At 43.8% G+C, this 22,401-nt stretch overlaps 1 protein-coding gene and 1 pseudogene across 2 annotated transcripts in view; both read right to left on the bottom strand.

The window, feature by feature from the left end:
* Window positions 1-22,401, bottom strand: part of LOC311600663 (PRAME family member 12-like) — a 300,082-nt gene that overhangs the window by 11,964 nt on the left and 265,717 nt on the right. The gene's annotated exons all lie outside the window — the stretch shown is intronic.
* Window positions 19,512-21,890, bottom strand: LOC311599065 (nuclear factor of activated T-cells, cytoplasmic 4-like; annotated as a pseudogene). Its single transcript has one exon. The product of its transcript is annotated as a nuclear factor of activated T-cells, cytoplasmic 4-like (transcript).

The raw sequence follows: 22,401 nt of genomic DNA, 5'->3' as shown, positions 1-22,401 counted from the left end.
CCAGCTTTAACACATGATGTTCTGATAAGATGCAAGGGATTATTGTGAAGTTTTTATATCTATTGAGGTTTGCTTTGTGACCAATTATATGGTCTATTTTGGAGAAGGTTCCATGAGGTGCTGAGAAGAACGTGAATTCTTTTGTGTTTGGGTGAAAAGTTTAGTATATGTCCATTAGGTCCATTTGAATCGTGACATCTATTAGTTTCATTGTTTTGCTATTTCGTTTTTGCCACTATGATCTATCTATTGGTGAGAGTAGGGTGTTGAAGTCTCTCACTATTTATATGTGGGGTTCAATATGTGATTTAAGATTTAATATTTTCTATGAATGTTGGTGCTCCTGTTTTGGGGGCATAGATGGTTAAGTTTGAGATATCATCTTGGTGTATTTTTCCTTTGAAGAGTATGAAGTATCCTTCCCCATCTCTTTTGATTAGCTTTTGGTTGACAGTCTATTTTATTAGATACTAGAATGGCTACTCCAGCTTGTTTCTTGGGTCTGTTTGTTTGGAGTAACTTTTTTTCAGCCCTTTACTCTAAGGTAATATTTATCTTTATTACTGAGGTGTGTTTATTGTACATCAGCAGATTGATGGGACTTGTTTTCATAGCCATTCTGTTAGCCTGTGTCTTTTCATTGGGGAATTGAGGCCATTGATATTGGCAGATATCAATGACCCATGGTTACCTATTATTTTGGGGTTGGTCGTGGTTTTCTCTCTCTCTCTCTCTCTCTCTCTCTCTCTCTCTCTCTCTCTCTCTCTCTCTCTCACTCTCTCTCTCTCTCTCTCTGTGTGTGTGTGTGTGTGTGTGTGTGTGTGTGAAAGAGAAAGAGAGAGAGAGCACACTTCCTATCTATATCTATTGCTTTTGTGGATGTGGTGTTACTTATTTCCTTCATTTTTCTGTATAAGTTACTTTCCTTGGGTTGGAGTTTTCCTTCTATTTCCTTCTGGAGAGCTGGATTTGTGGTTAGGTACAGTTTTAACTTGTTTTGTGGTGGTTGTTGTTTCTTTGTTAGTTTTTTCATCGAATATTTTACTTTCACTGTCTAGGCTGACTGAAAGTTTTACTGGATATAGGAGTCTACGTTGGTATCTGTGGTCTCTTAGTGTCTGTATGATGTCAATCCAGGCCCTTCTGGCTTTCATAGTCTCTGTTGAGAAGTTAGGTGTAATTCTGATAAGTTTGCCTTTATATGTAATGGCCTTTTTCTTTTGCAGCTTTTAATAATATTTCTTTGTTCTGTACATTTAGTGTTGGGATTATTATGTGGTGGGAGGATTTTCTTTTTTGGTTCCATCTATTTGGAGTTCTATAGGCTGATTGTATATTTATGGGCATTTCTTTAGGTTAGGGAAGTTTTCTTCACTGATTCTGCTGAAAATATTTTCTGGGCCTCCAGTTGGAAGTCTTCTTTTTCTTCTATTGCAGTAATTCTTAGATTTGGTCTCTTCATAGTGTTTCAGATTTCTTGGATATTCTGTGTCAGGAGCTTTTTAGATTTAAAATTTTCTTTGACTTTCCTGCCCATTTCTTCATTCATAGCTTCTGTCCCTGATATTCTTTCTTCTATCTCTTAAATTCTGTTGGAAATGCTTGTGTCTGTAGATCCTGTCCTCTTCTTCAGGTTTTTTTTTCCAGGATTATCTCTGATTGCGTTTTCTTCATAGCTTCTATTTCCATTTTTAGATCTTGACACCTTCTATTCATTTCTTTCTCCTGTTTGAGTGTAGTTTCTTTAAGTGATTCATTCAATTCTTTCATCTCTTTCTTGGTGTATTCCTGTTATAGTTTGGGGGATTTATTTTCATCCTTGAAATCCTTCTATTGTGTGTCAGATGGTATAGTATCTCCAGGGCTTGTTGTGCTGGTGGTACTGCTGGATTGTGGTGGTCCTGGGTTGATTGTGTTCTTACTCTACTGTGTACTTCTTGACTGGTTAGTCATATCTTTTAGGAGTTAATACATATTAAAAAGGTGTTTAATTTATTAGCACAGTATAAACTTTTATAATAATCTATGGACAAGATTGGGGATGTGTTTCCTTGCAAATATGCTGTGTAGCAAGCCTGAGGGCCTGCAGTGCACCATGAGGCTTCACACACACACACACACACACACACACACACACACACACACACACACACACACACATGCACACACACATATTGATAATATATTTTTATGAAATAACCTACAAATAGAAGATTGTGATACCTGGGCTCAAAGACCTCATCCTTTTGCCAATCTCATGCTCTTCTTTTCCAATCAGAGAAATGACTAAATGGACTCAAGTTTAGCATAAGGGTTGAGTCACACTTAAAATGCAAGATTGCTTTAACATAGGGGATGGACTGAATGCCAGTCAGGCATGGGGCCATGTACCCTCAATTCCTAGCACCAGGAAGAAAAGGCAGGAGACTTCTAGAGTGGTAAAGACAGTCCTTGACAATATATTTCAACTCTTGCATTAATCTTGTGACAAACAATGAATGACAGACTCCTCATACACATCTGGCTTAGGTCAGCAAATAAATACCACTTGGAAAGCCATCTTTCCCCACATCTTGCCAGGTTCCAATCAAAGGCAGAGCTGATCCAGTCATAGAAAAAAAGACATGGCAGGTTATGGAACCACACAACTATAATCCCAGCACATGAGTGGCCTAGAGACATGGTTTTCTGAGTTCTATGCCACCCTGGTCTACAGACACTTCCAGGATAGCCAGGGCTACTGAGAGAATCCCCATCTGAAGAAAGCAGTTGTGAGACAATATACATGGCTGAGTCTTACTCCTATGTGACCCACATGGCTTTTGGTGTTAGTCAGTTTGTGGTTACTGTTTCTGACAATAGATGTGCACACAAAATCTTTATAAAACATCAAGGGATAGCTGGGGGATGGTGGTGTATGCCTTTAATCCCAGCACTTGGGAGACGGAGGCAGAAGCTGGCAGATCATTGTGAGTTCCAGGACAGCCAAGGCTACACACACACACACACACACACACACACACACACACACACACACACACAAAACCAAACCATCTAGGAATTTTGTCTTCCGGTTTCTATTGCTGCAATGAAACATTATGACACAAAGCAAGCTGTGAGGAACAAGTTTTTTGTCTTACATTTCCACATTGTGGTCCATCACTGAAGGAATCCTGGACAGGAATTGGAAGGGCTGGAACCTTGAGGCAGGAGCTGATACAAAGGACGCTGGAGGATTTTGCTTACTGCCTTGCTCTCCTATGGCTTGCTGAGCTGGCTTTCTTATAGAACACAGAAACTGTAGGCCCAGATAAAAGGAAATATTTATTTATATGAAGGGCTGAAGATGATCACTCCTTCACTTGGAGCACTGGCTGTTTTTCTAGAGGACATGGATTTGAGTCCCAGTACCTTAAAGGCAGCTCACACCATATTGTGACAGAACAAGACAAGGCCTTGATTACTCAATTTTTTTTTATTCTTGCTGAGGTCATTTCAGGTTTATCTAGAATTTTATCTCCTTGATGGTAAATCCTATGGAACATTCGTCAACTCTATTCTGGGAACTTAAAATCAGGATATTATAGCTAAGTTACTTTAGCTTGTTTGTTTTGGAAATCCTTATAGCACACTGCTCATTTTAGCTTCCTTTAGACAGCTTGCTTCTGTGAAGTCCCACTTCAGCTGTCTAATGTGGAAAATTGGTGCTCTTCACAGGTTAGGCTAACACCAAGCATCTAGAATTCTTAGGTGTGGTCCCAGCTGGCTTCCATAAAAATTTATAACTGGCTATGAACTGAGTCAATATGAGTATCTTTGGTGGGCTGCCTGTCACAAGATATACTTCTCTTTCCAAAGGTCCAGACACCATCTTTTGATCCCTCCACCCACACGTGTGTTACACACATATCTTCAAACAAACTCTCATACATATAAAATGAAAATGTAAAAAATAGCATAATTGACTATTTGATTTAGGCCAGCATAAAGCAGCATTCATGAAGGATCCTTAAAGAGATTATAAGCCATCAGGAAAGCAAATGTCCTCAGATTTGATGGCTAGGCCAGTAACCCCAGGGTGGGGTGGGAAGGTGCGCCCAGAAATAAGGAAGTTGAGATCATCTTGAGCTACTGGAGACCTTGTCTTCACAAAAGAAATGAATAAGAACCAGAGATCACTAACATGGCAGTGAGGCCATTCCCATCTCCCTTTTACAGCCCCTCCCCTAACCACAGGATTTCACTCACAGGCTGATTTGGTTGAGTCTCCACCCAGTTAATCCTAAATAGCATTTTTGTGTGTCCAGATTATCAGAATCAGATCACCCTCAGGAGAGTGAACAGAGACTAGGGAGAAAGACTTGGACCCATTCATGACACCCTGCACCCAGCGTCTCAGTTGGCTGAGGCAGGAGGGGGAAACATATGCTTCAATCCCTAGGACTGTAAAAGAAGCAAAGAGCCTTTGGGATGACAGAAAAGCTGCCATAGATCCAAATCAGTCTTTTAATATGTTTTTCCTGGCTGTAAACTTGTGCCCAGGCTGACTTGCTACTTGTTACATAACTATTGATGACCATGAAAACCTGACTCTCCTGACTCCAACTCCCATGCTAGAACACAGGCTTTTCACACCATGCCCACTGTAGTGTAGGGTGGTAGGGTGTTGAGGGGATGGAGGGTTAAGCTCAGGTCTTCAGCACACCAGATGAGATTTTACCATTTCCGGTATATCACTAATCATTTTTTGTTGTTGTTGTTCTCTGAGGTACAGTTTCACTCTGGAAATCCGACTGACCTGGAACTCTCTAAATAACCTAGGCTGGTTTTGTGGAGTTGGTAATGGTGATGTGTGAATGTGTTATTCTTCCTGTCATGTCATCCGTGTGGTATGAAACCACTGAACACCTCATTTATTTTCCATGGTGTGGGGAGGGAAAGAGCTCAGACTCTGGGCATCCAGAGGCCCAGGGTGTGATCATTTATCCAAAATTATGACTCAGGAAACTGGTTTAATAACATGTACTACAAAAGCTTCTATTTTTTGTATCAAATACTATTTGGCTCTTAAACCACTTTTCCACATGGTGCCATTGTACTTCGAGCCTTTTCCCCTTCCAAACGAAGCTGCTACATCATATTCCTACTCCCCTTTATGCCATAACCTTCTGTGTCTGCTTAATGAGACAGCCCTCCTGTGGACTTCATCTCTGAGTGCCCAGAAATAGCCCTGTCCCATTTCTGTCTCTGCCAAAAAAAGAAAAGTGGTCTCTAGTCATAAAGTATGGTGCAGGCATTGGTAGTAAAGCACGCAGACTTGGGCTGCCTTATGGCCCTGAGGAAATCCATGAGCACAGGGCAGAGTTGGGCACATCTATCTTCGAGGACATGACCCATGTCATCACAGCTCTCCCAAGGGACAGGGTACAGCTCCACTGTCAGCTGCCTTAGATTTTTCGTGTCATAGAAAAGGTCCTGAAGGACAGCCATGAAACTGTCATTGCCACAGAAATTGATCTTAGTGAGGTGGGTGCACTGGCTCAGGGAAGGCAGGAGGGAACTGATCTGGGAGTCCTTCATCCTATAGCCCTCCAACTCCAGACTCTTCAGAGTGGCTGTAGCTCTTTCCAGAAGAATGTGGAGAGCTCTAGTACCAAAATGGGATACTACCACACCACTGAGGTTCAGGTGTGTGAGCTGAATGAGGTCCAAGCTCATGGGTAGATGATTCAAGTCTTCCTGTGAGCCTGGCAGTGAGTGATGGACAATGTCTCCCAGGGGGCCTTCAGGTACCTAGCGAGAGAAAAGGGGTGCACTGAGAAAAATGGACTTAGAAAGTGCTAGTAACAGGCTCACACTGAGAAGGGTTAGCATTGCTCATGTTCAGTCTGACCACATGATAGAGTTGCACTCAGGATGCTGCCAGGGTCTTCTCACTCAAGTTACAGCATTCTAAACCAAGGTCAGTCAGCATCATAATGGAGTGGTAGAGTACATGCACTCTGACACCCCTTTACTAAAAAAGAAAGACCCAGAACTGGCCATCTCTGGGCTACAGAGCACATACAGGAAGGAGAAAACCAATGAGCACCTAGCTGCATACTTGGAGTGTCTCTGCAGAGCTTCTAAACATGTATGTCAACAGCACAGACTTTTTACCTCTTCAGACTGATTCCCTCTCACCACAACCTCTGACACTCAACCCCAGTGCAAGATATTCCACAAATACTGAGCCTCCACCTAGGCTCCACACAGTCTTTCCCTACACAGACACAAAGGAAGGCTGCCACTCTTTTATAGACTCTTCAGTACTGATAGGCCACTATGTCTAACTAACATCTAGGTTCCCTACCTACAGAGCACAGAGAAAGTCTTTGCTCTCATCCACAGGATAGCTCCCCATCTTACCTCGGCAACATCTTCAAGTTGCCTTTTAGAAAGAGGATGTCATTCATATAGAGATGCTGGAGACAATTGAGGTTGAAGATCTGAAGAGGGGGCTCACTGACACACTTCTTTTCTGGCAGTGTAAGGTCATCATTGGAGATAGTCTTGTAGATTGACAGGAGGAGTTTGCAAAGACTTCCCTGCTGCCACCAGGAATTCACTTCCAACTCCTGGATACAGTCTGTATCTAGGATCTTCAGGATATCTATGACAGTGTAGATGGGCGAGCCTCTGATCTTCAGCTCTCTACAGCACAACTGTACTAGGCCATTTCTCACCCTGACCCACTTCAGCAAGTATTTGTCTGGTTCCTTGAGATGCTCTCCGCAGAGGTTGATATCAGCTAACACCATCAGGGGCTGCCTCACCGTACACATTGGATGGTCTTCCCTTGGTTGCTTCTGATTTCTGTCGTGTGGGGTACAGCTGACAACTGTGCCTCCAGTCTGTACATCCCAGAAGTTTTGGTGCACATTTCACAAATCAAGCACTTGGAGTTCCTACCTCCTTTGAGAAAAACAGATAGAAATCTCAAGAGCTAGGGTCAGATCCCATCTAAGGCTGCTACACTCCCAACTCACTTGTCTGTAGACAGTTACAGATTCTCAGTCTCATGCCCTGGATGGGTTCTTTGCCTCATTGGGCTCTATAGCTCTCCTTTACTGCCCACTACTATGTTTCCCTTGAGTGCTCCCTGATCCCATTGTGCCTGGACAGGATCTTCCTTCTATGACTGTACTGAACTAAGCTGCCTTTCAAAACCCCTCTGTTTTGCAGAAGTTTGTGAGCTCTGAAGCCTCTGCAGTCCTCTACTGGTGCAGTGAGAAACCATCATCCACATGAGACCCATGGTTTCTGACTCTACTTGTCCGATGACTGAACCTCCAGGACAGTAGATGGGTCTTGCCTACCTGGGGCGAACCTTATGTGTTATGAGAAAGTCCAGTGAATCCAGCACAGCCTTCAAAGTCTCCATGTGTGTGGTCTTCACCAGAGTCCCCATGGGGAGGCAGGGAAAGGGCCAGGCTTCCACCATTGCCCTCACAATGTTAGTCTGTCTGACAGCGAAAGCCTCCTTGAAGAGTGGTGGGAAGAGCTCCATGGGCAGGTGATCCAGAGCAGAGATGGCCAAGACATCATCTCTCAGCAGCCATTGCACTGCCAGCTGCACAGGTGCGGGTTGGACTGAGAAACTCATATATCCTTAGCATCCAGAATCTTGGGGAGTCTTCTATGGAAGAACACATTTTCAGACTAAGTCTTAGGAAGCTCTTCATCTGCCCAATCAAAGGGCTCACTCAGGGGCAGGATGACAATTAAGACAATTCCTGATGCACACTTTACACTCTGCCACTACTATCTCTTTGTATCAAACCATAAGTTAAAATACAAGACCAAAATTCCAAACAGGCAGTGTTTGGCAGCATACACCTCTAATCCAACCACTCAAAGCACAAAGGCAGGGGGACCAATGGGTTCTATGCCAGCGTGGTCTCCAAAGTGAGTCCAGGACAGCCAGTGTACACAGAGATACCCTGTCTCAAGAAACAAACAAACAACAACAACAACAACAACATCTGTGAAAATCATGGCTGGCAGCCTGGATAAAATCACAAATGCACATGTGACCACACATTCCCAGTGGGCTCATCTAATTCCCCCTATTCCTCCATCCCATTGGAAAGGCATTCATCCCAAAAGTTTAGCCTCAGACAGTTGTGGAAATAGATCCTGACACCCTCTCCAGGCCCTCCTAGAAAGAGTGGAAAAGTCACATGGTCCTCCTCCCCACATTATGCTTTAAAAACCTAAGGCTGTGCTAGTTGCACCTCGAGCACCATTACTTATTCATCACAATCCTTTGCATCCTGCAGTGCGACATTCTGCCTAGTGCAGCAAGTAGAGACTGAGGAAGTGAACTGTGAGCTCCCCATGTCCAGGCTGCATCAATGTTTCAAAGCCAGTCTGCAAACTCCTCAAAATGTCATAAGTGATAAACCCAGACAATCTTGTGCAGAAAGAACGGGTAAATGATGGGCTATACACACTACTTAGTGACCCCAAGACCATCCTGTATTACAGGAGACCATGACTCAGGAAAAGAAAAAAATTATACAATTGATGTAAACAAGAGGATATCAAAAATATCTCCTCAGTTCACATCGAAAGGTTCAGCCTTTTGGGAAGCAGGAGGCTTAGCAGAAGTTCAAGGACACCTTTTCTTCAAATGAGACACTGTCTCAAAACTAAGCACAAATGTGGACTTGATAGGAATCTTCTCTGATGAACCATGCTGGAAACCCCAACACTCAGGTCCTGAGAGAGAAAGAACATGACCTCTCACGTAGTCAGTCAAGGCCAGCCTAGCAACAGGGCAGGCCTGAATCAATCATAAGGCATACTAACTGACAACATTGCATATGTATATATATTTATATACTTTATTCAGGTTACATCCCAGTTGCTATCCTCTTGCTTCTAATTTCCTGTTACCACCCTCTCTACCTCTTCCACCCCATTCTCATTCTCTAGATCTGTGACAGAAGAGGATCTGCTTTCCCATCATATGACCACAGCCAATCAGGGATCATCCCAAAAATCTGCTTTCCCTTCCTCTGTGTGCCCGCTGGGCCTCCCCACCATCAGGAAGTGATCAAAGCAGAGCACCAGAGTTCATGTTAGAGGCAGTCCCCACTATCCCCACAGTCATGGAGAATGAATGAGCTCTCTATTGCTTATATATGAACAGGAGGGTCTAGGTTTACGGCATTCATTGAAATTGGTTAGTGCAATAGTTTGTAGAGACACCCCTGGGTCCAGATCAGCCAGCCCTCATTGTCTCCTTGTGAAGCTCCTGAGCCCTCTGGGTACTCTCCCACAACCCTCACCACCTTACCCTCTCTTCTCCCCCTTCTCCCTCCTTGATACTCCCATACTCCTCCATTTCCCCTTCCCTCCTCCCCCACCCTGCCATGCTTCCATACCATTCTCAGTGCTCTGCCCAAAAATGAAGAAGTCTCCAAACCAATGAAAGGATCAAAACCTATATCCTGAATCTACTCCTATGAAGAGACTGAAATGAGAATTCCAGGTCCCATCTTGGTGCTAGTGTCAGCTATAGACACTGCCTATTCTGGGTGAGGTAGGGTGTCTCTATTGAGGTGGGGATTTACCAGAGATTGGTAGCTGTGTTGGGTCTCCAGTTCCTAGAAGGCCAGGCAAGTAACTATTGCTCCAGGGCTCTAATTTCTTCTCTGGCTCCTCTGACCCTTTTATGCATCTTCCTATGCTCACTGCTCACTTCTCTTTTGTAGGCCCTCCTCCCAACCATAAGCTGCAGACTGATTGGTAGATTGAATGTCTACCCTGAACCAGGCCTTGGTGGTACATGCCTTTAATCCCAGCACTGAGAAGTAGGGGCAGGAGGATCTCAGAGTTCCAGGACAGCCCTGTTTACTAATTCAGTTCAATGACAGCCTGAGCTTCACAAAGAAATGCTGTCTTTAAAAAAATCTGTTAACCTCATTTGTAATTTTTTTTTATCTTGTAGATTGATTGGATCATAATGTGAGATAGGCAAAGGTCTGAGCCTAGGAGAAATTCGGGGCAACCTCTAGGTTACCTCTCCACAAACTCTGATTCCTAAGATTTCTTTACATAATTATTTTGGATATTTATTGAGAGGACCCTATACTATCGCTTACTCCTTCCTAAAACTTATTATATAGCCTAATCTGACATCCAACTCTCAATAATCCTCCTGCCTCAGCACTTGGCTATGAAGTAAGATTATGGAATATACTTGAACTATCTTGCTGGTTTCATGGAGTTCTGATGATGGGTCAGCTCTAGATTTAGTTTGTGTCTAACATAGTGAACATACAAACCTGAATACCATGATCCAGGGGCCTGTGTCCTAGTCAAAACAATCAGTCTCTTTGAATTTATTATCTGAGCTGGAGCCTGTGGCAAGCATGTACTGTAAGAGAAACTAAGAAAAGTAATGGATCAAGGTGGAGACACACACTTTTAATCCCAGCAGTCAAGGAATGGGTCAAGGTGTCGATATACACCTTTAATCCCAGCGGTAGGGAGTCAGAGTCAGGATGACCTCTGAATTCAAGGTCAACAGTCTATAGAGGGTGTTCCAGAATGGACTGTGCTAGACAGAGAAATCCTGTTTTTAAAAACACAGAAAGATTTAAACATGAATGGAAGAAGGCAGGAAGGAAAGATGGGAGGAAGGAAGGATGGAGGGAGGGTGAACTAGAAGACAGCTTGGGTACATGAGTGTGGTTGCACTGCCAGCTGGAGTTTTTCCACTGGAAGAATGTTTGTTTAGCTTTAAAGTAGCTCTCGGTTCCTTTCTGAGCTCCTTATTAAACAAACCATTGTCTTTGTTGGTGAATTAGACGCTTCTTCTCCTACAGTAGATGTCTGTAGAACCTGGATCCTGGATAAGTCTCCTGGTAAAATAATGGCAAGTATGGAGAATAAAGTTGTAACTGTAACTTTTATTACTCTGATTACTTGTCACTGAGGTTTACTACCTAATTTTTTTTTCAGAGACGGGTTTCACTGTTGATTCTGTACTCATGTTTAAACCAGGCTAGCCTTGAACTCAAATCCACCTGCCTCTGCCTCATAGTATGCTGGGATTATAGGCATGCTCTACCGCACACAGATGGCTTACTGTCTTTGCATGCTGACATAGGTAGATCTAGTCCTGGAAGCTGGAATCTAGCCTCCAGATGATCTAACCTGGGCCTAGAATGTCTTCAGTATCTGGGATTTAGTAATGAATAAACTCATCCTTTCTAGCTCTTTCTGAATCTGGATGGCTGGATCAACTCAGCTCTTCTGGCTCAAACTCCTCTCCTAGCTGACTGATTCAGATTGACTTCTGTCTCTTATTACTGACTTACTCTTCTTGGCATCATACTAATTTTGGAAGTATGTTCTAACCTTCTGACTCCTCATTTTCCAGCAAATTTTGTCTTTACCTCTTTCTACCTTGTTTCCTCTCTGCAACTGGGCTCTGCACAACTTTTTCCATAAAACAGCCTCTGAATTGCATGAACTGAACCATCATGAACTCAACTTCACTGCACTGCCTCTCAATTCACTGAATCAACTTTAGTGCCTGAATGCAACTCAGAGATTTGTATGCTTCTGCCTCCTGAGTAATGAGTTTAAAGGTGTGTACTACAAGGCCTGGACTTAAGATTTTCTTTACCTACACTTGTTCTCTCTATATCAGGCTTGCCTTGAACTCAGAGATCTACTTGTCCCTGTCTCCTAGAACTAAAGTTGTGTCTATATTCCAGCAAGAGTGGTTATGTTGTTGGATTAAAATTCCTCTACACAGAGTAGACTAGACATGCAACTGATTTATAGACTTGCTCATGCCTACCTTACAGGTACAAGATAAAGGGGGATGAGATTGAGGGTGTGGAATGGAGGGAAGTAAGAGTGGGCTGCTGATCTACTCAGGCAAATAGTTCCTTCCAATCATGAAGCCTGAGATTGAATACTAGACATAGGGAAAAAGCAAACATTTAGATAGGAAAGCTAGTCCAAGAGTGGGAGCCCAGGCCTTTAATTGCAGCACTCAGGTGGCAAAAGCAAGCTGATGTCTATGAGTCTGTAGCCAATCTCATCAAGAGAGTGGTTTGCAGGGCAGTCACTGCTTCACATAGAGAAACCTTGTCTCAGAAAACACAAAAAACAAAACCAGTGCTGGAGAGATGGTTCAGAGGTTAAGAGTTCCATCATTCATAGCCTGTCTTTGGTCCAATAAGGCTGAGACTCACTCTTACCCATATCTGGCTGGCCTCCACATCAACACATGAAGAGGGACAGTGTCTTTGATCTTCATGCCATGTGCTGAGACATGAGATGTGTTAGAAAGGACAGAAGGCACAAGCTATAATCTCGAGCCCTGCCATCCCTGCCAAGGATAATCCATGCTGTAGATTACTGTTAATTATACAGAGATTATATCTAATGTGAATCTAGCTACATCTTACTCACAAAGAGTCTAGAGAAGTCTAGCATGACATTGTAACTTGCTCAGTCATCTCAAATCACTGATCTTCTAGTTAGCCCATAAACAATGTTAGTAAATCAATGCCAAAACAATAGTAGATATGAGAATAATAACAGAATTATAACAGATTTTATCACTCAACAGCACACCACAAGTCCCTTTTCAGTTCTCCACAGTCCTGCAGATGAAACTGACCCTAACAATTAGGGTGGAATAGTACTTATAAAGCTTAAAATCTGGGCTTCCGGAAAGAAAATATTTGGGAGGAGTCCCTGGGACTCCAAATTCAGTCTGGTCCATAAGGAAGATGTCTCATAGGTCCTGGAACACTTGAGTTCTCCTTTTCTCCTCAAACACAGGGAAATCAGGCCATGAGTGTTATTGAACATATGTTATCCCAAAAAGCAAGTTGAAGAAGAGAAGGATCTGGAATAATTGTCCATGGAAGGTTCACCTCTGACCTCAGCATCATCAGTAAACTCATCCATGTCAGCATCCATTTGATGCTGAAGAAGAAGAAGAAGAAGAAGAAGAAGAAGAAGAAGAAGAAGAAGAAGAAGAAGAAGAAGAAGAAGAAGAAGAAGGAAGAAAGAAAGAAAGAAAATGGTAGACGAAACCATATCCTAGAGCTGAATTGTCAATGGCAGCTGGAAAAGGTGGCAAGTTATCAACCTTCCTGGAGCAGATGGGAACTCTTCACACACAGATGTGCTAGAGGGAGGGATCCGTGCAGAGGTTCTTCAATATCTCTGTCTTCATTGCTGGAAGAAATTTGGATGAGCATAATCTTGCTTCAGTTCCCCAAACTCCACTGTCTCCAGCACCTTTATATAAGTGATGTCTACTGCTAAAAGGTTGCAGAACATAGTGGCCCAGGCATGGAAGAATGGATAGGATGTGTAACAGACCATAGAAAACATATGTTTTATTTTGAAGGTATAGTTGCCTGACCACTGTTGCTGATTTGTTTTGTTTGTCTGTTTGTTATTGAGACAGAGTTTCTCTGTGTAATAGCCTTGGCTGTCCTGGAATGCACATTGTAGAGTAGGCTGGTCTCTAACTCACAGAGACCTTCCCTTGCCTATTTCTCCTGAATTCTGGGATTTAGGGTATGAGCTATCACACCTGTCTTTGTCTGGCCACAGTTAACCTGAATTCCAGAACTGCCAGGGCTGCATGAAGAAACCCTGTCTTGAAAAACTCTACTTTTGTTTTTTGGGTTTTTGCTTGCTTGTTTGTTTGTTTGCTTGTTTGTTTTTGGTTTATTGACTCAGGGTTTCCCTGGGTACACTTGCCTGTCCTGAACTAACTGAGGACAACAGGCTAGCTTTGAGCTTACTGAGATCAGCCTGCTTCTTCTTCCCTGAGTGCTGTGATTAAAGGCAAGTACAAACATGCCCAGCTAAAAAATATTTTCTAAATATGGGCTCCTGTAGATTTCCAGAAGGGGCAATCCAATCAGAATGTATTGGACCTTTTGTTCTTTATACTGAAATACATTGGTAAACACACTTAAATAAAAACACATAGATCTGATTACAACTAGGGGCATAGAAACATAAACTAGTCTTTAGAGGAGGAAATATGTGTAACCCAATGTAGACAGAACTTTAGCAAGGTTTTAAGGCTGCTAGATCTCTTGTTTGATGATGAGTGTGGTTTTTCTATGTAGCCCCTGGCTGTCCTGGATCTCACTCTACAGAGCAGACTGACCTCCTAGACTGTCTCCTGAGTGCTGGGATTAAATAGTGCATGGTCATTGCTGGCCTGGTAATTCATCTTTTAAGGGTTGATACTTTAAATATGCTGTTTAATTTATTACCACATAATGATATTTTTCAGTGATCCATGGACAAGAATGAGGGTGTGGTTCCTTGCAAGTATGCTGTATATTTAGCATGAGTTTCTGCACTGCATCATCAGGCTTCACGCAGAAAAGGTATTAGTAATATAGTTGTAATGAAAGAAACATAGAAAAAATACTATATGCAATGAGTTCACAGTAGTACACACAAGTGTGTAATATGAATAAAGAAGTGAAAGAGTAAAATATGTTCACCCACCCGAACACAAAGGCCACAGTGTCCCTGTCTTTTATTTCTGGCAATCCTATGTCCATCTACTTCTTTCTTTCTTTCCTTCTCTTCTTCTTCTTCTTCTTCTTCTTCTTCTTCTTCTTCTTCTTCTTCTTCTTCTCCTTCCCCTCCTTCTCCTTCTCCTTCTCCTTCTCCTTCTCCTTCTCCTTCTCCTTCTCCTTCTCCTTCTCCTTCTCCTTCTTCTTCTTCTTCTTCTTCTTCTTCTTCTTCTTCTTCTTCTTCTTCTGTATTTCAAGACAGGGTTTCTCTATGTAGCCTTGGCTGTCGCGAAATCACTTTGTAGGCCAGACTGGCCTCAAACTCATAAAGATCCACCTACCTCTGCCTTTGCCTCCTAAGTGCTGGGATTAAAGACATGTGCCACCAAGCCCGGCTCTGCCCCTCTTTTTCTAACCAGTTATTAAAGTGACCGAGAGGAATCCAAGATTGGCTGTGGATAAAATCAACCAAGAATTCAAGATTGGTGAACATTGCTAAAAATCACAGAGGAATGGATTACATGCCAGCTAGGCTCAGTGGTGCAGGCTCAGTGCCAACCATCCCTTGCACTATGAAGGGAAGGTAGGTAGGAGTTTTTGGAGAGGTGAAAGCCAGCACTGGAAAACACAGCTAACTTTATCAATTAGAACAGTGGTTCTCAACCCTCTGAATGCTGTGACCTTTTTATATAGTTCCACATGTGGTAATAACCAAACATAGATTTTTTCCTACTATATAAATGCAATTTTGCCACAGTTATGAATCCTAATGTAAATAATGATATGCAGAATATCTGATATGTGAACACTGTGACAGGGTCATTGTACCATTAAAAGGGTTTAGATCCATGTTAATAACCTCTGTCTTAAAAGGTGAAGCTGGAATGTAGATCAGACATTGGAAGCTTTCCTGGCCTGCTGCTATAATCTAGGTTATATCTCAAATAAAAAAGAATGCTTAAACATCCTGTGATGGTGTATGCCTTTAATTCCAGCACTCCAGCAGCAGTGGCAGACAGATGGGTGAGTTTGAGGCCAACCTGGTCTTCAGAGTGAGTTCCATTACAGCCAAACCTATACAAAAACCTGTCTTGGAAAACAAAAGGTCAAAGGTCAATCCAATTGGGTGTGGTTGTACTCCAGGAACAGAGAAAGGTAGACCTCTATTAGTTGGAGGCCAAATATGACTACATAGAAGTTGTCTGCTTGCTTGCTTCTTTTCTTCCTTGCTTTCTTTTGTTTATTAGTTTTGTGGTTTTGTTTTATTTTTATTATCCAAGACAGGGTTGTAGATATGGCTGTCCTACAGCTTACTGAATAGACAAGGCAAGGCTGGCCTCCAATTCAGAGATCTGCCTGCCTCTGCCTCACAACTGCTTGTATTAAATGCATGTTCCACCACCTGCAGAAAGAAAGAAAGAGAGAGGGAGGAGAGGGCTAAGGGGTAAATCTCTATGAGTGAGAGGCCAGCCTGGTCAGTATATTGATTTCCAGGCCAACCAGAGCTACAAAGAACTTGCTACAGGGGTGGAGGTAGGGAATAGTAAATAAATATTGGTCATGTCTGTTGTTGTTGACAATCACTGAATTAGGGAAACTGGCAGGAGAATTGGCCTCAGTATAGGGTAAGAATCTATCAGGAAACACTAACAAAAAAGTCAGCAACAAAATGTAATAAAATGCCATCTTGATCCGTGAAGAACTGCATTTGACCCACGTGGGATTTTTGTTTGCTGTTTTTGAGACAAAGTCTCATAGCCCAGCCTGGTCTCAAACTGGCAAAGTAACAAGGTTGTTCTTGGCCTTCATTTTCCCCACATATACCCCTCATTACTGGAGTTGGAATGTGGGAAAACACATCCTGCATTTTCATAATTTTATTTTCAGGTCATAGCAAAATGAGAAAGAAATAATTGTTCACTGTGGTTGACTTGATTCTTTGAGGCTATGAAAACTTCATGGTTGATAGTGGAGCTCACCATTTTGTTTGTTTCCTCTTTCTTCTGAGGAAAGCAAAGGCCTTTCAGGAGTCTTCCCATTTTACACCTTTGAGTCAGCTGAGGCTGAGGGATTACTAGGAGTCTCCTGCAGCTCTATAGGACCTGTATCTTCTTTCAAAAATACTGTCTAAAAAAGTTGCCTAGGTGAGGAGAAATCGAGAGTTATCCTGCATCCCTGATTGAGTCTTTCTTTTTCTTTTTCTTTTTTTTTTAAAGTTTATTGGGTGTTTGGTGTGGAACAGATACTGTGGTTAGGACACAGCTGTAGATCATTTCTAAATTAAAGAGTCCATAAGTCTCTGTGTAAAAGGCTGCTGAGAGCCTAGGGAGATGATGAAGTCCTTGGATGAGTAATGCTGGGGTTCTGTTAGGAGAGAAGTACTGTGAACAGAGAGATTGTGCTGAAGTTTCAGGGTCAGGGACACCAGAGTATTATGTTAGGTCTTGGTTGAGTAAAAGACTAGGTCAGTCCTCCATGATGATGAGAGGGCTGTGACAAGAGTGGTGTGACGTGAGTGATGAGACACCAATGGCAATATCCTGGACATTGTCCTCCCTGATAGGTCCAAGTGGTGATCTCTATGAGGAAACCAAGAACCCCAGAAGTCACTGTTTCATACTACCAGAACTTTCTCTTATTCTCCACCTAGGAGCCTGAAGACCTGCCCTGACATAGAGACCCTCTCTGTCTCTTCCTGACAGCTCTCACCATCAGACTCGAATGATGTATCCATGAGTCTGCATCAAAACTAGCTCATATACCTGAACTTCAGTGGTGTAGTAGTATTCAGTGCTGTTTTCCTACTAGGCCTCTCCATGTTGTTCTGGAGAGAGTTTCAGCCACTCTTAAGACATTGAGTTGGAGGATTGTAGGATGGACACTCCCAGCTCAATGCTCTTCTGTCTTCTTTGATCCAATACAACATGCTCACCAAGATCTGCTTCCATGAAAATGACATGCCCATGGATGTCCTTGAGTGACTTTGCTCCACATGGTAAAACTGAATCAGTTGAATCACCAAGTGTACCTGACCCCCCAGAGAGCTCAAAGACATTCTTTACTCTCTCATAGAGTGATGTGATCACAATAAACCTGAGCTGTTGGGTGCTCTCAGGGTCATGAGGTAGCTCAAGTCAGTCACTCTCTTCCATATAACTGTCCTAGAAGTCGTGATCTTGTTGTTTCTTTGTTGAGGTCAGACTTTGTCTTTTTTTTTTCTTTTGGAAATGATGGGAGAAAGTTAGTTCTGAGCACTGAGAAAAGGGAGATTACTCCTCCAGGGAACACAGACCAGTGAGTCTATGTATTATGGGTAAGATATGATATAGGAGGTTCAAATAAGAGGGCTCAACATTGACATGGAGAACCATGGGTCCATGGAGACAGAAGACTCAAGTATAATACAATTCTAATATTCTAAAGTGGGTGGTGGAGGTGCATGCCTTTAGTCCCAGGACTAAAAATACAAGGTCAGGCAGATCTCTGTGAGATTCAGATCAGCCAAGGCTACACAGAGAGACCCTGCCTCTAAAAACCAAAAACCAAACCAAACCAACAAAGGAAAATAAACCTAAAAAATGCCTTGTATTCTAAAAGTCTGCTGGTACAAAAGAATAAAAAAAATTTCTCATTTCCCATTATCCCAGAGGACATCCGTTTCGGGCTAGTGTCCAATTATAAATGAATATATACCAATTGTATCTTTCTGGGTCTGGGTTAACTGTCACAGGTCTAGATGAGGGAAATAGGGTAAAAGAGGGAGGGAAGGGGAACAGGAAGATACAAGTACACGGATAGCAATTGAGATGTAATCTGAATAAATTATTTAATTTTAAAAAAGAAAATAATTTCTCATGAATGAAGTATTAGCTTAATGGTCAGGCCATGGAAACCTAGGTGTTCACTCTTTGATGTCTTTCTTGGACTTTAACCTAGTCACTACGTTTAAGGTCTTGAGACTGTGTGCCTGTGGAGAAGGGGAACTAAGTCACTGTGCTTTCTGATCAGTCAGCCAGAATCTGTGGAACTAGAGCCTGGGATTAAAGGAGGACATCATAATACTTAACTGTTCTGTTTTGTTTTAAATCTAGGATTTTGCTATGTACCTTAAGCAGGCCACTTACTCACTCTGTGTAACAAATTTAGACAAATTTACAACTCCTGCCTCAGCCTCTCTAAAGTGAGTTCTTCTTGGGGACAGTAGGTCATATGGCCAATGTTTAGCCATCTTGTCCAAGTCTGCACCTTAAGTTTCTGTTTCTCCCAGAACTTGTCTTTTACCAGAAACTAACTGGCCCTGTTATGGTTTAGCAGTTAGACTAGACAAAGATAGAGCAAGATATTCTGTGTGGCAGAACATTATGACCGTGCCTGGAATTCCCTGTGTTTTGAGATAGACTGCAGATGGGTTGCCATAGCAGTATGCTTCCCTGTCTCCTGCCTTATAAAAACTGCTGCCTGAAAAATAAAAGTTTGAGAACTTGATCAATATTCAGACTTGCTCTCCTTCTTTGTGTCTTGTGTTTTGTCCCTCACTCAGGTGATTGTCCTCCCGACTTTAGTCAAACACTCACTGGTTGGAGCAAGTTCTAAATTATAAGACACTTTAATTTTGACATGGTGTCTCTTTTTTTTCTTAACCAATGTGCACTATAGTCATCGGGGAAAGATCAGGTGAGGGGAAAACACTCAACAGAGGCTTTAAACAAGCCACTGTCCTTCCCTGAGACCCAGTGCCCAGATCTACAGATTCAGGGAACTGGATGGAATGAATGGTCTTGAAATAGTTCCAGGGCTGAAATTTTGTGAGACAGGAAAAGCTGAAACAAATGCTCCATGTGCCCTGCAGGATTAAGTTGCTGAATTCAGGTGGACACACACACCTAGAACGTGCTCCCAAGGCCTTGACTAGCCCCAGGAGACTAATACTGCCAAGTCTCTTCAAAGCCAAACTCCAGCTTTCAGCAAACACGCAAATCCATCTCTCGCGCACTCACTGCTGCTGTAGCTACCACTGGATTTCTCCTGCTCCAGAGCTCCCAGGGGTATAGCGTGCCCCCACCTCATTGTAATCCTCAGCTGGTCGGGGGTGCACAGCACTCTGGGGATAGAAGGCATCTTCAAGTGGTGGGGAGGATAGTACTGGAGGTCTGAATGGGGCCGGAGGAGAGAACAGAAGCCCCAGCATGAAAGAGGAGCTCTGTCCTCCTTGTGAATCACAAGGAAAGGGGCAGGGAAAGAAGGAGACTGAAGGTGGGCATACACATCCTGCATTACTCCCAGTCTCAGGGAACATCGGCAGGCCTGATCTATAGGATGGCAGGTGCCCCGTCTGGGGGAAAAGAGTGGGTGTGTTATAACCAAAGCTTTCTGACAGATATAGGGTCTCATAAGCATGGTCTTTATGGGGAAAGGAGGGGTAAGGGGGCCTGGATGGTGAGAAGTCCGTATCAGTGCCAAAGGGGGGACCCGATGAGGAAGGGAAGCTGCAGAGAGATGAGTGTGGCAGGGGTTCTTCCTTGAAGATCACAGGCAGGAACTTGAAACTTTGAGTAGTACTGCACTTACTCCAACCATTGGAGATGTAGTAGCCCTGGACTGGCCAGATCACGTGCTTGTTGCTGTACTCTGGGATGGTGAGAGTCAGTGTCACCTCACTGCTCTACAGCCAATACAACGCAGCCTCCTCCTCCCACTGTAGTTTTCCATCAGGGCCCCACAAAGTTGGAACTATTCAGTACTAGCTCCTCACCTCCTCTCACAGAGCAGGCACTGGGACAGTAGGCCTCCACCTGGGGAAGCACCTGGGCAGAGCGCTAGGGGCACTTGATGGGCACTGACGCCGCCTGGACAGAGATGACTTTCCCACTGCCCTGAGGCACGTGAACACGGAACACCAGCCACACTCGTGTGTTTTTTTGCCCAATGTCTGTCTCACCCTTCCACAGCTCAATGTCTGAATTACTAAGCTTCAAGGTTCCAGCATAGTCGCTGTTGGCAGCCAGCCATGTTGTTCTCTGGGAGCAAGGTTATCTCCAGCACTTTGGTACCACTGACTACAGCTTCATAGATGGCCATAGCCACCATCTTGCTGGTAATACGGTACACCTGGTAGAAGGCATGCGGCCACAGGCTCCTTTCATCTGCATTGCCAATGAACATCTGTAGAGCGAGTGGTTTCTCATTGTAGCCTAGGAGCTTGGCCAAGGGGTGACCTCCTGGAGCAGCCTTGAAAACTCCTCATTAGCCCTCGGTCTCATAGTCGGCCTAGTGGTGCGCTCTAGGGTGTACCTTGATCCTCAACTACAGCTGCTCATATTCGCTGGGCAAAGTTCAGTCCAGAGGAGGTAGGCAGAGGTCCTGAAGATGGGACTGTGTCCGCGAATCCGGGCCTTGGACCAAGAAAGTGGAGAAGGCACTGCTAGTTAGTCCATGCCAGCCACCTCGTTCTGCAGAGTTGGAGCAACCACAGCATCCTCTGTTCCCGAAGGAAGCTTGCCATTGCAGGAGGCAGTCTCCTCAGACCAAGGCAGGGCCACTGCCTGCTCATTAGAAGTCCTCTGGGATTTCTGAGGGATGGTCTGGGTTGGTGTAGTACCCACATAATCAAAAGGGCCAGGGAAACTAGGGACCCGGATCAGAGGCAAAGGAGGTGGTGGAGGTGGTTTTGAGCCCTCTTCCCCGAGGCTGCCCTAGCAAGATAAAGCTGGGGAGGCAGAAGATGGGGTTCCAGAACTGGAATAGCGCCTCTTGCCATAAGGAGAAGCAGGCTGAGAGGAGGCTATGATGGGCCCAGTAGCCCTGCGGAGTAGCCAGCTAGTCTCCAGAGTTTGGTATCCAGAGCTTGGACAAAATAGGTTGCATGGATCCTCCAGAGTCCATGGTCTCGGGGAAGCACAAGGTGAGGGCAGTGGAGAGCTTAGGCCAAAGCAAGAGGTTGCTTCATTAAGTTCAGACTACATCTCTTCACATGCTATATGCAGGGCTGCTTCCTCTGAGGCATCAGAGAAGAAGCTCCAAAAAGACAGGCTACTGCTGCTGGAGCTCGGGCTGAAGAAGGCACCTTTGCCCTCCCCTCCTGCCTCTCGGTAGCCCTCAAAGCCTTCTGGTGGCAAGTAATCCCCCAGGTTTCAGGAGTATCCTCCAGCGAGGTCAGTGGGTCAGGAGTTGGAGAGATGGAGGTGATCTGAATGCTAGGACACTCGAGAACACGACCACCTCCAGCACTCCCATACTCCCTCCTGGGCCCTCCAGCATCAATGACCAGGCTGGTCGGCTCTCCCAGCTGCCAGGTGAAGAGGTGGGATGGAGTGGTGACATGGTGTCTCTTATACAGTTCTGGATGATTCAAAACTCACTTTGTAGATCCAACAGGCTGGTCTTGAACTGACAGAGAACCACCTGAGATTAGGCATTATTAACCATGCCAAATTTTCTTTTTATTAGTGTGTATGTTTCAAGACAGGGTTTCTCTGTAAAGCCTTGACTGCCCTGGACTCTCTTTGTAGACCAGGATGGCCATGAACTCACAGAGATCTACATGCCTCTGCCTCCTGAGTGCTGTGCCATGTTTTTCTTGACTTGTTTTGCTTTACTGAGAAAAGGTCTCAATATATAGTTTGACTGACATGGAACTCATTGTAAAGGATAGAATGGCTGTAACTAATAGACCTCCACTTCCTTTTGTCTCCTAAATGATAGGATTAAAGGTGTGCACCACCACTGCTGACATACCCTGCAGAACATGAAGATTAGAAATTCAAGGAATGCCTGAGGCATGAAGGACATGCTTATAGGATTTCTACCTTTCTGAGGATAAGTTATCTGGAAA

Source organism: Acomys minous (assembly GCF_964271855.1).
Source record: "Acomys minous genome assembly, chromosome: 6".
Lineage (NCBI taxonomy): Eukaryota > Metazoa > Chordata > Mammalia > Rodentia > Muridae > Acomys > Acomys minous.
The sequence above is the reverse complement of the archived record's forward strand: the minus strand, read 5'-3'. Positions and strand labels throughout refer to the sequence as shown.